Source organism: Tachypleus tridentatus, unplaced genomic scaffold (genome assembly GCF_004210375.1).
Source record: "Tachypleus tridentatus isolate NWPU-2018 unplaced genomic scaffold, ASM421037v1 Hic_cluster_1, whole genome shotgun sequence".
NCBI classification, from domain to species: Eukaryota; Metazoa; Arthropoda; class Merostomata; order Xiphosura; family Limulidae; genus Tachypleus; species Tachypleus tridentatus.
Genome location: NW_027467777.1, coordinates 32,271,699 through 32,287,664, shown reverse-complemented (window position 1 = coordinate 32,287,664; position 15,966 = coordinate 32,271,699). Strand labels below are relative to the sequence as shown.

Sequence of the window (15,966 nt, the reverse complement as noted above, 5' to 3'; positions counted from 1 at the left end):
CGTTTACAAAACTTAAAAGGGTACGTTTCTCGTGATGACGAGAAATACACGTGAAGTAAAAATGTATTCCCAAGACGGTTGGTTTCAACACTTTAATTAAACTAAATCAATAATGTTAATAATAAATTTAAAATGTTATGTTCAGCCAGTTCTAGTTTCAAACAGGGCGAAGTTTCGTTATCACTACAGCTACATACGTGTCTCAAAGGGCTATTAAAACTCTTAGAGCTAAGAGGGCTGCGTTTCGTCTTTACAGTTCCTTTAGGGCTAAAAGAGTTGTTTTGTAATTACAGGTCTAAAAGTGGACTACACAGAGAGTAAAATAGCTGACCAAATAAACATGGAGACAAAACATATCCATCCATTAATCTGAACCAATATAGTCGTTACTAAACTTCGTTACTTAAGAAGGCAGATGTCGTGTTAATAACACCGAGGTATTAAAACCAATAGTAACACTGTGGCGATATAATCAACAATTACCCTGTAGTGTTAAAACCAACAGTAACACTGTTGTGTTATAACCAACAATTACCCTGTAGTGTTAAAACCAACAGTAACACTGTTGTGTTATAACCAACAATTACCCTGTAGTGTTAAAACGAACAATAACAGTTGCGTTATAACCAACAATTACCCTGTGGTGTTAAAACCAACAATAACACTGTTGTGTTATAACCAACAATTACCCTGTAGTGTTAAAACCAACAATAACACTGTTGTGTTATAACCAACAATTACCCTGTAGTGTTAAAACCAACAATAACACTGTTATGTTATAATCAACAATTACCCTGTAGTGTTAAAACCATTAATAACACTGTGATGTTATAACCAACAATTACCCTGTAGTGTTAAAACCAACAATAACACTGTTATGTTATAACCAACAATTACCCTGTAGTGTTAAAACCAACAATAACACTGTTATGTTATAATCAACAATTACACTGTAGTGTTAAAACCATTAATAACACTGTGATGTTATTATCAACAATTGTAGCAAGTCAATACAGAAACACGGCCGTTTCAGTTCTATTAATTCTGGAATAGCGAAGGGTTTCATAAAAATATTTTTAGTTTATGTATCTTAAAATAATAATATTGTTAAGTGTAATTATAAATCATTGTAAAGCCAAGTTTCATTTCTCCATTATCTAATTAGGCTTTCGAATGTGTGAGATTCTTAGCATATTCAATAAATAATTCCATTGTACGTTTAAACGTTTAGGGCTGTTTTTCTATTGGTACAAGAACTTCAAGAATTCTCGTATAATTAAGTAAGTATTTGAAAAATAAAACTCCTAAAAGTACATTCCTGGGCTAGTTTTAGACTGGACGGACAAAACCTCGGACACAAGCAAGTGTTCCATTCCATGAATCAAAATGCACGTGTTGATTCCAATTGAGGAGGTTTCGTGAAGAACCAGGTCTCACATCCCAAAGATCTCAAGATGATGAATGAACAGGCCAACTACAAATATATCAAATTCCCAATAGAAAATTTTGATAGTCGTCACCGCCAGAGGGCGTCACAAAAAGGATAATAAAAAAAGCCCAAACTTGTTTTCCTTTATCTTAAGAAAAATAAAATGCAAGTCATGCAAGGATGGACATTACTCATTACGGTCCCGTCATCTGTAATCATGAGGGATGTGTGGTTAGAGTCCCAGAAGTGGAAAATACTTAAGGCCTACAGAAAGGCCGTTTCTCTTTCTTTTTTTAAAGTTTTGATTGTCATGATTCCGTATGACAAAAACAATAAATTTTTCATCTGTTTTCAGATATTTCTATCTACGTTTAAGACAATTTTGTGAAATTGTTTCGTTTATATCCATATAACTTTATGACAACATGATAAAACAGTTACAAATAAATAGTACATGCGCATTGGAAGAAAAGACAAGTCGAAATTGGCTTTAGTTTTGTTTTCAGGAGTATTCAGTTTTATATTGGAACTACATGTCGTCGGTTTGTACATAGCCTATTAACAATGCGCATGATCAAATTATAAAATGTTTCACATTGAATGGGCCAGCTTAGGCTTAACAATATAGTTTATCCTATACAAGAACTGATACAAAGGAAAGGTGATATGTTGAGAGAATTACACGAAACCAATCTAGGATCATAGAAATAACTCAACGTACTTGTTCATAAGTTCCTTCACCATAACGTCAAATACACCACTGGACGAATAATTAAAACAGGGAACTCTTAGACTTCTCCGATTGGACAATGGAACCCACCAAGACCAAAACAAGGCACTGTTAAACTTCTCCGACTGGACAATGGAACCCACCAAAATCAAAACAAAGTACTGTTAAACTTCTCCGACTGGACAATGGAACCCACCAAGACCAAAACAAGGCACTGTTAAACTTCTCCGACTGGACAATGGAACCCACCAAGACCAAAACAAGACACTGTTAGACTTCTCCGATTGGACAATGGAACCCACCAAGACCAAAACAAGGCAATGTTAAACTTATCCGATTGGACAATGGAACCCACGTGACTCATACTGAACTTCGATGGTTTTGTTTTTATTCAGTAAAATGTCCAACTTTCGTGGTGTAACAGGATATAGATATAAATAACATTAATGTGTACAAACCAAAACATGTGGAGGTCACGTTTAACCAAACAGAGACGGTAACTTCTACACTCAGTGTAAGACATCCGTATAAACCGCATTACGAACATATACAAAGTACGAGAAGCGTGGTATTACTGAATGATGAATATACATACAATGGGAGTATCTTATACGTTCTGAGTGGGTTATATGGTGAAAACAGTTCTATCAAATGTTTGGTTTTTTTTGGTCCAAGCTACGTAAAGGGTACATCTGGGTCGCAATGTTCAATTTAAACTTAGGGGCTAGAGAGGAGGCAACTAATCAAACGCACCCACCGCGAACTCTTGGGGTACTCTGGTTTGTCCAAAAAGTGGAATTTAATATTTAATACTGTATCGACTACAGTAAGTTCTGCTGGCATATATCATATACTGTTCAGTTTTGACGAAATAACTCCCCCTTCCGTATTTTTATAAAGCTTACCTTCTGTGAAAGCAACGCTAATCCAACGTATAATCCACTTTTATTAACGTAATTTTGATTTGAAAAAAAAACAACAAAACACACACACAGTTATAAGCATTGAAATAAACAAATCACATGTGAAAAATATAGAATCCAGAGCTGCACAAATACTATAACAGTTTGCAACGCTCCCGGGGGCGTTAATTAGGGGTAATACGGTGATGAAGAAAGTTTACAGGCATTAATATAACTTTGTATACACGTTCAGAAACGAAATCCCTCATAAAGTGTATCACGTGACCTGATTGTTGTAAACAGGTAAGTTATATGTTAAAACAATGGGAACATTTAGGTGCACGCCTTCGATAGGTCACGTGATCGGGCCACTTCGAGTGAGTTGCGAGAAATCGCGAAGTACGCGTTAGTGCCTAACGCTAGTGTCGTTCACTAGAGGGAGACGTTATTTCCAAATAGTTCCAAATGTCCGAACTTGTTGTTCGTAAGTAAACACAAAGGGCTAAACACCACGGGTATCGATAGCCGGTTTCTAGCCAGTATATGTTCGCAGACAATACCGCTGTGCCACGAAAGGAAAAACATTTGTTGTGTACAAGTTTTTACTAAACAGATCTCCACGTGCTTACCTTTAAGAATACGCGCTCATGTCGTCCGTCAACGCTCGGGGTTCGAGAGTAAGTTTTCCTTTAACGTGAACTGGTTAAAGTTTTTTAGCCTTTACTTCAACATATTTACGTACACGTCGCTTTCCGCAAAATTAAACAGCAACCATTCAACCAGTTTCTCAAAACAAAAAGAACTTTGATATTGGACAACAACTTCTGTGATTATCTGTTTTTCAGTGGATAGGTACTACGTCAGTGAACTCTCTCTCGTCAATAGTTTATTTGTCTGTCTATCAATAGTTTCTTACAACTATGTTCGTGTGTCACATAGTGGCATGAGCGATGTTTGTGTGTCACTGACTGTATGTTCACGTTTCACCATCTTCATGTATGACTGGCTGTTCCTACGTGTCACGGACTTACTCATGTGAAACTGTGTTCGTGTTCGATTAGATGTATGTCTGTGTTCATGTGTCAACAGCTGTTTACGTCTACGCAACAGTGTATTTTTACGTTATACCAAATATTACAATACCACCAGTTTTATGGCTCCACAAAAAAGCGTGTGTTTGATTGATATAAAAGAGTACAACCAGATATAATACCACCAGTTTTATGGCTCTAAAAAAGGTTGTGTTTTATTGATATAAAAGAGTACAACCAGATATAATACCACCAGTTTTATGGCTCTAAAAAAGGTTGTGTTTTATTGATATAAAAGAGTACAACCAGATATAATACCACCAGTTTTTAGGCTCTATAAAAGCGTGTGTTTTATTGATATAAAATAGTACAACCAGATATAATACCACCAGTTTTATGGCTCTATAAAAGCGTGTGTTTTATTGATTTAAAATGGTAAAACCAGATATAATACCACCAGTTTTATGGCTCTATAAAAGCATGTTTTTACATAAACAAGAAAAACAGTTCTGTATGTTTCATCATTACTAGTCTGTAGATATGTTAAAATAAACTCAATTTTTTTCTTATCTTTCCTCAATGAATTTCTTAATTATTTGGTTTTATTCCAGTGCAATGCCGTAACATTTTGACTTTGTTCGTAGCAGAGATCGAACCCTGAATGTTTGGCACAAATAAAGCCAGAAGTCAGTGTTTAATAACTGTTATTGATAGCATAACAATGTAGAAAATTTGCTACCTGATTAGTAACCACCACTACGACAGGTGGTTAAGACATTTGAATCGCAGTCTGAGGGTCATGGGTTCGAATCCCCGTAACACCACAGATACTTGACCTTTCAGCCGTGGGGGCGTTATAATGTTACGGTCAATCCCACTGTCCTTTAGGAAAAGAATAGCCTAAGAGTTGGCGGTGGGTGGTGATGACTAGCTGCCTTCCCTCTAGTCTTACACTGCTAAATTATGAACGGCTAGCACAGATAACCCTCGTGTAGCTTTGTGCGAAATTCTAAACCAACCAAACAAATAAGCACGAAATTTAAAGTCTGGCTACAGATAACATGTGTTAAAATATTTTAAAGTATTTAACGAGATCTTCAGGTAAGGTTTGTTTTGGAATTTCGCGCAAAGCTACTCGAGGGCTATCTGTGCTAGCGGTCCCTAATTTAGCAGTGTAAGACTAGAGGGAAGGCAGCTAGTCATCACCACCCATCACCAACTCTTGGGCTACTCTTTTACCAACGAATAGTGGGATTGACCGTCACATTATAACGCCCCCACGGCTGAAAGGGCGAGCAAGTTTGGCGCGACCGGTCAGGTAAGAATTGATAAAACACAGATTAGTTGTAAAACAAAGATAAACACGTACCACGTGACAAACGTTAGGTTAGGTATTTTATGTAACCAGTTAGAACGCAGTTCTGAAAACTATTATATTTCGGTTTCATTTAGAAGCCATATTTTCGCTCAGGATTTTTACAATGTTTTTTGTTTATTTTATCTCCCATCCATTCAAAATATACATCTCTTAAATTCATATATTATGTATGACGTATTAAAGTATACTCTTCAAAAAAAGAAACGCAAAAGGCAAAATATGAGACCAATTGTTAACAAGTTTATTCCAGGTAGTTCTGTATGACATGTGTGAAACTTTGCACATTCACTGCTAAACATCCAAAGTCTGCAGAGGCGAAGTCCATGCTCACTAGTTGAAGTTTAACGTCACTCAACGTCAATAACGAGTATGCCCCCCGTGAGCATCAATAACTGCTTGGCATCTCCTGCCCATGGAAGCGATGAGATGACGAATCACATCCTGTGGAATGGCTGTCCATTCAGCCTGCAAAGCTGCTGCAAGCTGAGGTAGAGTCTGCGGTTGAGGTTGTCGCCGTCGCAGACGTCGGTCCAGCTCGTCCCAAAGATGTTCGATGAGGTTTACATCTGGTGATCTGGATAGTCAGGGAAGAACGTTGATGTTGTGGTGTCTCAAGAAGACAGTGGTGAGTCGGGCTGTGTGAGGACGGACGTTGTCATGTTGAAAAACGTCGTTGACGTTCACCATGATGAGTTGCACATGGGGCCTAAGAATCTCATAGACGATTGCGTACGGTCTGATCGGAAATCCTACGCAGCCCTGGTATGGTTGAGGCAGTAGACGTCGCAGTGGTGGTCTTATCCCGAAGGTGACGTAACCGGATGTAGTGACAAACGTTACTCAAAGTCACGTGTTTAAAAGTAAGGAAAGTTAAAAAATGTTTATAAAACAAATTACATCAGCAGGACGGATACCTACAGACAAATTACATCAACAGGAAGGATAACTACAGAAAAATTACATCAACAGGACGGATAACTACAGACAAATTACATCAACAGGACGGATAACTACAGACAAATTACATCAGCAGGACGGATAGCTACAGACAAATTACATCAGCAGGACGGATAGCTACAGACAAATTACATCAGCAGGACGGATAACTACAGACAAATTACATCAGCAAGACGGATAACTACAGACAAATTACATCAGCAGAACGGACAACTACAGACAAATTACATCAGCAGAACGGACAACTACAGACAAATTACATCAGCAGGACGGACAACTACAGACAAATTACATCAGCAGGACGGATAACAACAGACAAATTACATCAACAGGAAGGAAACTACAGACAAATTACATCAGCAGGACGGATCATGTGCGGGCGTGGTGACACGAGGTCTGCCAGATCGTGGACAGTCACGAGTTGATCCATGTTGTTGGTGACGATTCCATAGCCTTGTGATGGTACTTGGGTGGACATTCACAGCTCTGGCAACATCTGATCGAGATTCGCCTGCTTCCAAGCGACCAATGGCGTTGTTGCGTTGTGCTTCAGTCAGTCTTGGCGTAACTGTATTGCGTGTCGGTGGCTTAACACTGAGCTATGGAAGCCGAGAACCCGTCACTTTTATAGGGATTTTGCATATGTTGCACTTGCAGAACATGCAGATCTCTCAAACAAATTTATTGGACACGAATGCGTTTTGGCGAAAAATCCGATGTTTTCCTCCGTTTTCAAAGTGCACAACTTTTATTGTCATTTTGGTCTAACAATCAGTGCCTTAACACGTGTAACATCACATACTCTGAGCTTGTAACGTTATTACATATATTTCTCTTTAAAATAACAAAAATATCACTTTTGCGTTTCTTGTTTTGAAGAGTATATATACACACAAATTAGTACACATACGCGTTTGTTCTGCACAAAATTACACGTGGTATACACAAGAGATGTAAGTTACGAATTTTAAGCTGCTTATCCTGCGACAGTAAAACATATATTAAGATTATGTGGACATATATAGCATGGAGGTTATGTGGACATATATAATTTCAAAACAGTCAATTTACCGGTGGTTAAGTCGCTCGGCTCGTAATCCGAGGGTTGAGGGTTCGAATCCCCGTCGCACCAAACATGCTTGCCCTCCCAGCCGTGGGGGCGTTATAAAGTGACGGTCAATCCCACTTTTCGTTAGTAAAAGAGTAGCCCAAGAGTTGGCGGTGGGTGGTGATGACTAGCTACCTTCCCTCTAGTCTTCCTCTGCTAAATTAGGGACGGATTGCGCAAATAGCTCTCGTGTAGCTTTACGCGAAATTCAGAAACAAACAAACAGGCAGTTAATTTACAATAATGAAATGTTGACAAACAATTTAAAATCAGTTATTAATAATAATGTGTGTTTGTGTGGTGACGATAACTTGACAAACGTTACTCAAAGTCACGTGTTTAAAAGTAAGGAAAGTTAAAAAAAATGTTTATAAAACAAATTACATCAGCAGGACGGATAACTACAGACAAATTACATCAACAGGAAGGATAACTACAGACAAATTACATCAGCAGGACGGATAACTACAGACAAATTACATCAACAGGACGGATAACTACAGACAAATTACATCAGCAGGACGGATAACTACAGACAAATTACATCAGCAGGACGGATAACTACAGACAAATTACATCAGCAGGACGGATAACTACAGACAAATTACATCAACAGGACGGATAACTACAGACAAATTACACATCAGCAGGACGGATAACTACAGACAAATTACATCAACAGGACGGATAACTACAGACAAATTACATCAACAGGACGGATAACTACAGACAAATTACATCAGCAGGACGGATAGCTACAAACAAATTACATCAGCAGGACGGATAGCTACAGACAAATTACATCAGCAAGACGGATAACTACAGACAAATTACATCAGCAGAACGGACAACCACAGACAAATTACATCAGCAGGACGGATAACTACAGACAAATTACATCGACAGGACGGACAACTACAGACAAATTACATCAACAGGAAGGATAACTACAGACAAATTACATCGACAGGACGGATAACTACAGACAAATTACATCGACAGGACGGATAACTACAGACAAATTACATCAACAGGACGGATAACTACAGACAAATTACATCAACAGGACGGATAACTACAGACAAATTACATCAACAGGACGGATAACTACAGACAAATTACATCAACAGGAAGGATAACTACAGACAAATTACATCAGCAGGACGGATAACTACAGACAAATTACATCAGCAGGACGGATAGCTACAGGCAAATTACATCAACAGGACGGATAACTACAGACAAATTACATCAGCAGAACGGACAACTACAGACAAATTACATCAGCAGGACGGATAGCTACAGACAAATTACATCAGCAAGACGGATAACTACAGACAAATTACATCAGCAGAACGGACAACTACAGACAAATTACATCAGCAGGACGGATAACTACAGACAAATTACATCGACAGTACGGACAACTACAGACAAATTACATCAACAGGAAGGATAACTACAGACAAATTACATCAGCAGGACGGATAACTACAGACAAATTACATCAGCAGGACGGATAACTACAGACAAATTACATCAACAGGAAGGATAACTACAGACAAATTACATCAACAGGACGGATAACTACAAACAAATTACATCAGCAGGACGGATAACTACAGACAAATTACATCAGCAGGACGGATAACTACAGACAAATTACATCAACAGGAAGGATAACTACAGACAAATTACATCAACAGGACGGATAACTACAGACAAATTACATCAACAGGACGGATAACTACAAACAAATTACATCAGCAGGACGGATAACTACAGACAAATTACATCGACAGGACGGACAACTACAGACAAATTACATCAACAGGACGGATAACTACAGACAAATTACATCGATTACATCAGCAGGACGGATAACTACAGACAAATTACATCAACAGGACGGATAACTACAGACAAATTACATCAGCAGGACGGATAGCTACAGACAAATTACATCAGCAGGACGGATAACTACAGACAAATTACATCAACAGGAAGGATAACTACAGACAAATTACATCAGCAGGACGGATAACTACAGACAAATTACATCAGCAGGACGGATAACTACAAACAAATTACATTAGCAGGACGGGTAACTACAGACAAATTACATCAGCAGGACGGATAACTACAGACAAATTACATCAGCAGAACGGACAACTACAGACAAATTACATCAGCAGGACGGACAACTACAAACAAACTTACATCAGCAGGACGGATAGCTACAGACAAATTACATCAGCAGGACGGACAACTACAGACAAATTACATCAGCAGGACGGACAACTACAGACAAATTACATCAGCAGGACGGATAACTACAGACAAACTATATCAGCAGGACGGATAACTACAGACAAACTATATCAGCAGGACGGATAACCACAGGATATCCAAACCTCAGATGAAATACAGTTAAATGTATATTTATGTAGAGTGAGACATCAAGAAGTATCTAGATTAAAAAACACGAAACAAACAAATGAAAGGTTGTATAATTTGTTCTTTATGTATCTATGTCATTTCTGTATAACTGTACCTCTGTACAGTAGACGTAGACATAGACTTTTGAGTGTCTGTGTCATTTCCATATAACTGTATCTTTGACCCCTGTGTGCCTATGTTATTTCTATACAGCTGTATCTTTGATTATTGTGTTTCTATGTTATTTTTATACAGTTGTACCTTTATGTACCCATGTCATTTCTGTATAACTGAGCCTCTTACCTTTATGTACCCATGTCATTTCTGTATAACTGTACCCCTGATCTTGGTGTGTCTATGTTATTTCTGTATAACTGCACCTCTGACCTTTGGGCGTCATTTCTATGTAACTGTACCTCTGACCTTTGTGTATCTGTGTCCTTTCTGTACAACTGTACTTTTGACCTTTGTGTGTCTATGTTATTTTTATACAGCTCTACCCCTAAACTTTGTTTATCTATGCTATTTCTACATAACTGTACCTCTGACCTTTGTGTATCTATGTTATTTCTATATAACTGTACCTCTGACCTTTGGGTGTCATTTCTACGTAACCATGTCAGCACATTTCATTTTATGTTATATGCTCAAGGTATCATTGTATGGTTTCTCAACCAAGTAATCATTGCGTAATTCGGTAGCTTCTTTAAGATCACTTTTATAGACCAATAATCATTTAACACGATTCTGACCAATTATACCACTCATAAGACAATAGCATTTTAACACTGTATTTCAAACGACCATACCTTGGTCATCACATGCGATGAATTGCGTTTGATGATCTCTGGTACTGAGCAAAATGCGTCGTGGATAAGATATTTTAGCAGACATTGGATGGTTGAAATACTGTTATCCACTTTTATTCTCGGCAGTTGTTAAGGGACCGGATAAATAATACAGAGTTTTTACAAACATAAAATCCTAATAATATTGTCTTATGAAAAACGTAATTAGTTTAAACCTTCAAGTGACATAAATATAGACAGGTTGGAGTTCAAGAGTTCACCGAATCAATGTTTCCTTTGTTAACACACCTCTATCTTTTAGCGACCCGTAACGTGACCGAAACTCGAGGTCATTGAAAACTCGTTAATTGTAAATAAATAATTACGATAATTTATAGCCAGGTGTAAAGGTATTTTCTGTACGGCAGTCAGTAGTCGTGAGCGTACGTGTCACGTGTACTCGTAATGGGTCGATATTACGGTTTCATCTCTACACAGTATATTTGTACACAGCTACTCATAGGTTAACTGTGTTCTGTCCATCACGGTATCGACACACGATATTTAGTGTTACCAGCTATCAGCTCGCAGAGCTACTGTGTGTGTTTGTGCATAATTCAGATTTTATGCAGTTTACATGAAACTTAGTATCACGTTATTTTTTAAAGACTTATTTTCCGGCTTATTCTTATTGTCTTTCCTTGAAATCTTAGAGTTAAGATTCTTATGACTTCGTGACGTTTCTGAAAAAAATTTTTAAAAATTTTGGAAACTGTTTGCTTTTTATATAAACGTGAGGTAATTTTACTTAAATTTCTGCTCAAACATGTACGTTAGAGATTAATATATTTCCCAGCTCACCACGGGTGTCTGTCGGAACCCAAATTTTAGCTTTATAAGCCCTCAGAGCTGTCACTTAGTCACTACTGGAGAGATTTTATAAACACACGCGTACGCATACACTAATAACACTTTTATTTTAATTATTGTAGTCCTAGAAGATGACAAGTGAGATAATATGAACAGTTTCTCACATATCGAAAACCAAATATCCCCAGTCTTCTAGAGTAGAAACAATGTCCTTTTTCTAACATATCGAAAACCAAATATCCCCAGTCTTCTAGAGTAGAAACAATGTCCTTTTTCTAACATATCGAAAACCAAATATCCCCAGTAGTAACGATCTTTCTATGTTTAATTTGACACTCACTATGTCAGCTCTATTTTACTCTATTTTACACACACATAAAACTAAAAACAAAGCTAAAAGTTGGTCAACAAGAAGAGCTATCCGTTAAAATCGACAAACAGTCAATAACTGAAACTACTCTACAAGTCACACACAGTGCTCTAGCTTTGTATTACTCCGCTGTCTCTCTCTATTTTGTATATACCACCGAACTGTTAGTGTATTACTCCGCTGTCTACCTTCATATTTTGTAAACGACACAAAACTGTTAATGTATTATTCCGCTGTCTACCTTCAAGCTTTGTACACGACACAAAACTGTTAGTGTATTACTCCGCTGTCTACCTTCATATTTTGTAAACGACACAAAACTGTTAGTGTATTACTCCGCTGTCTATCGAACAGTTTAATTGCATTTTTATTGTTTGTGTATTAAATTTTAAATGAAAATCTAAAAATCAATAAGATAAACGTTCAAAATAGTTCTGAAGTTATATCATTTCGTTTTTGATTCCACAACTACTAATTGTTCTAACTCTTTAAAATGTGTGTGTGTGTAGTAGTACAGTAGAACTTCATAAAGTAAAGTGTGAAAGGCGCGAGGTACGAATGACAAGAACACATGGAAGTCATAAGAAGAGATTTCCGCCGGTTCAACACTTTTATCAGCCACAAGACAATAGTGACATTACACGTTCATATTTCGTCCATAGTGGCGCCACCGTCGGCTTCCAGACCATCAATTATTACATATTTGTGCCCTGACTGTATAATTTCCATAGCTTTACTACAAGCTATGAATCACAGTGAAATTCCGACCCCGTTATTGTATTATCAAAATACAAGATAAAAAATAACAATAGCATTCCGGGAGAGGGGGTTATAAATGTAAAAAATAATGAAGATAGAAATAAAATGAAAGGGGAGCAGCATAAGAGCCTATCATAAACTGGGATAACAAAACCGAGGAGATAAGAAAACATAAGGGAGAGAAATAAAACAAATACTGGACCAATGAGGTTAAAAACATAGAGGAAACTTTGTGACGTTAGTAAAGTTCGTGACGTTAGTAAAGTTCGTGAAGTTAGTAAAGTTCGTGACGTTAGTAAAGTTTCTCACCACCTGCTAGTTACACGGGTTTCTCACCACCTGCTAGTTACACGGGTTTCTCACCATCTGCTAGTTACACGAGTTTCTCACCATCTGCTAGTTACACAAGTTTCTCACCACCTGCTAATTACACGGGTTTCTCACCACCTGCTAGTTACACGGGTTTCTCACCACCTGCTAATTACACGAGTTTCTCACCACCTGCTAATTACACGGGTTTCTCACCACCTGCTAGTTACACGGGTTTCTCACCACCTGCTAGTTACACGGGTTTCTCACCATCTGCTAGTTACACGAGTTTCTCACCACCTGCTAGTTACACGGGTTTCTCACCACCTGCTAGTTACACGGGTTTCTCACCATCTGCTAGTTACACGAGTTTCTCACCATCTGCTAGTTACACAAGTTTCTCACCACCTGCTAATTACACGGGTTTCTCACCACCTGCTAGTTACACGGTTTCTCACCACCTGCTAATTACACGAGTTTCTCACCACCTGCTAATTACACGGGTTTCTCACCACCTGCTAGTTACACGGGTTTCTCACCACCTGCTAGTTACACGGGTTTCTCACCATCTGCTAGTTACACGAGTTTCTCACCACCTGCTAGTTACACGGGTTTCTCACCACCTGCTAGTTACACGGGTTTCTCACCATCTGCTAGTTACACGAGTTTCTCACCATCTGCTAGTTACACAAGTTTCTCACCACCTGCTAATTACACGGGTTTCTCACCACCTGCTAGTTACACGGGTTTCTCACCACCTGCTAATTACACGAGTTTCTCACCACCTGCTAGTTACACAAGTTTCTCACCACCTGCTAGTTACACGGGTTTCTCACCACCTGCTAGTTACACGGGTTTCTCACCATCTGCTAGTTACACGAGTTTCTCACCATCTGCTAGTTACACAAGTTTCTCACCACCTGCTAATTACACGGGTTTCTCACCACCTGCTAGTTACACGGGTTTCTCACCACCTGCTAATTACACGAGTTTCTCACCACCTGCTAATTACACGGGTTTCTCACCACCTGCTAGTTACACGGGTTTCTCACCACCTGCTAGTTACACGAGTTTCTCACCACCTGCTAGTTACACGAGTTTCTCACCACCTGCTAGTTACACGAGTTTCTCACCACCTGCTAGTTACACGGGTTTCTCACCACCTGCTTATTACACGGGTTTCTCTTTCTACCATTGACCTGAGGTTGTAACACATAAAAACAGACTGTTGTAACCAACCTAAACCAGTTGTAAACAGAAACACTTGTAAGATCTGTTACTCGATATGTTAACAATCATTAAACAGACAGACAGATAGCCTTGTCACTTCTAGTGACGATCAGTTTTGCTGTTTTGTAACATTCTGTAACTTCTTTGTTACAGAGATTTATATTTTCTTTTTTGTGTGCAACAGCCCGTGAATTATTCGTTCTTAAATGTCATTGTGTCTTTCAAGACGAGTTTGAACCATATTCCAAACAACCGACGAAACGTTACAGGATCGGTTACATTGCTTACACTTTTCTCCGTTAGAGGCGCTACTGTAGCCTCAGAAAATCTTATTTAATAAGAACCTGGCTTATCACATCGTAAAAGGATCCTCGTGACTGTGGACAATTCAGAACCTAAAGTTGAAAACAGAGTCAGAGTTGTTTGTTTGTTTGTTTTTGTTGGTTTTCTTTGAAAACTGAAACTTTTCCTGTGAACTTGGAACATTCAAAGATCATTTGTTTTAGCCGCGGGGATCGAGCTCCAAATTTTAACATCATAAACCCTCAAGTTCACAAGAAATTACTGACGAAGTTTCCCGCTGGTATAGCGGTAAGTTTACGGATTTACAACGCTAAAATCAGGGTTCGATTTCCCTCGGTGGACTTAGAAGAAAACCCGATGTGGCTTTGCTATATGAAAACACCCACCCACACATTACTGACGTGGTTGAGGGTGGAAGAACACACGACAAGACAAAGAAAAATGTGCTAGCCTCTTAGTTTGTTTCAAATGGGTGTAATATTTTCAACCACCCTCTACATACGAATCTTACTTGGTGTAATGGTAAATACTCTCAATATCTGCCCCACTTCACTGGTAAGTGAGTAACAAAATGAATGCAATATGCAGGGATACAACCCGATAATGCACGAGTGAAATGACATCTAAGTGTTTGCAGCATGTACGAGTAAGAATTACAGGAATTCTGACAGCTATTCCCTGAATGAATCTTCCCTAACAGTCGAAATAGATGCGCGAGACTAAGAAGGACCTTGGCAGCAGCTGCGATAAACAGACATGGCGGAAATCGTTCCAGACCTCGAAACAAAAGCTTTATTTTTTGTGTGCAGCTGGAACTGATGTTCAATTTGACTCCTATTAACTTCCCTAGCTTTTTTCGTAATTTCTTTTCCTTTTTTACCCCTTGGTATAAAAACTAACTGCTTTGAAAAAAAATACAAAAAAGTGTCCATATTTTAAAACTTAGGTAAATTAGTTACCACACCTGTCCACTTGTCCGAATATCAAAAAACTGACCAATCAAATCCTGACTGATTCTCGTTTTATCACATCTCACCCAAGACGTGTACGAGCCCGGCATGGCCACGTGGTTAAGGTGTTTGACTCGTAATCCGAGGGTCGCGGGTTCGAATCCCCGTCACACCAAACATGCTCGCCCCTTTTAACCGTAAGGACTTTATAATGTGACGGTCAGTCCCACTATTCGTTGGTAAAAGAGTAGCCCAAGAGTTGGCGGTGAGTGGTGATGACTAGCCGCCTTCCCTCTAGTCTTACACTGTTAAATAAGGGACGGCTAGCGCAGATAGCCCTCGTGGAGCTTTACGCGGAATTCCAAAACAAACGAAGATGTGTTACAAACGCCTTCTACCGGAGTAATTTTTGA

The 15,966-nt window shown here is 38.6% G+C and overlaps 1 protein-coding gene across 5 annotated transcripts in view; it reads right to left on the bottom strand.

The window, feature by feature from the left end:
* Window positions 1-15,966, bottom strand: part of LOC143241646 (uncharacterized) — a 54,010-nt gene that overhangs the window by 29,972 nt on the left and 8,072 nt on the right. The window contains exon 2 of one of the 5 annotated variants that reach the window (XM_076484838.1): window positions 3,691-3,847. The exons of 3 other annotated variants lie outside the window; for them this stretch is intronic. The gene's annotated coding sequence lies outside the window, so the exon portion shown is untranslated. Of the gene's footprint in view, window positions 1-2,150; window positions 2,306-3,690; window positions 3,848-15,966 lie in introns of those variants that run through there. One more of the 5 variants, XM_076484839.1, reaches the window with a different exon arrangement.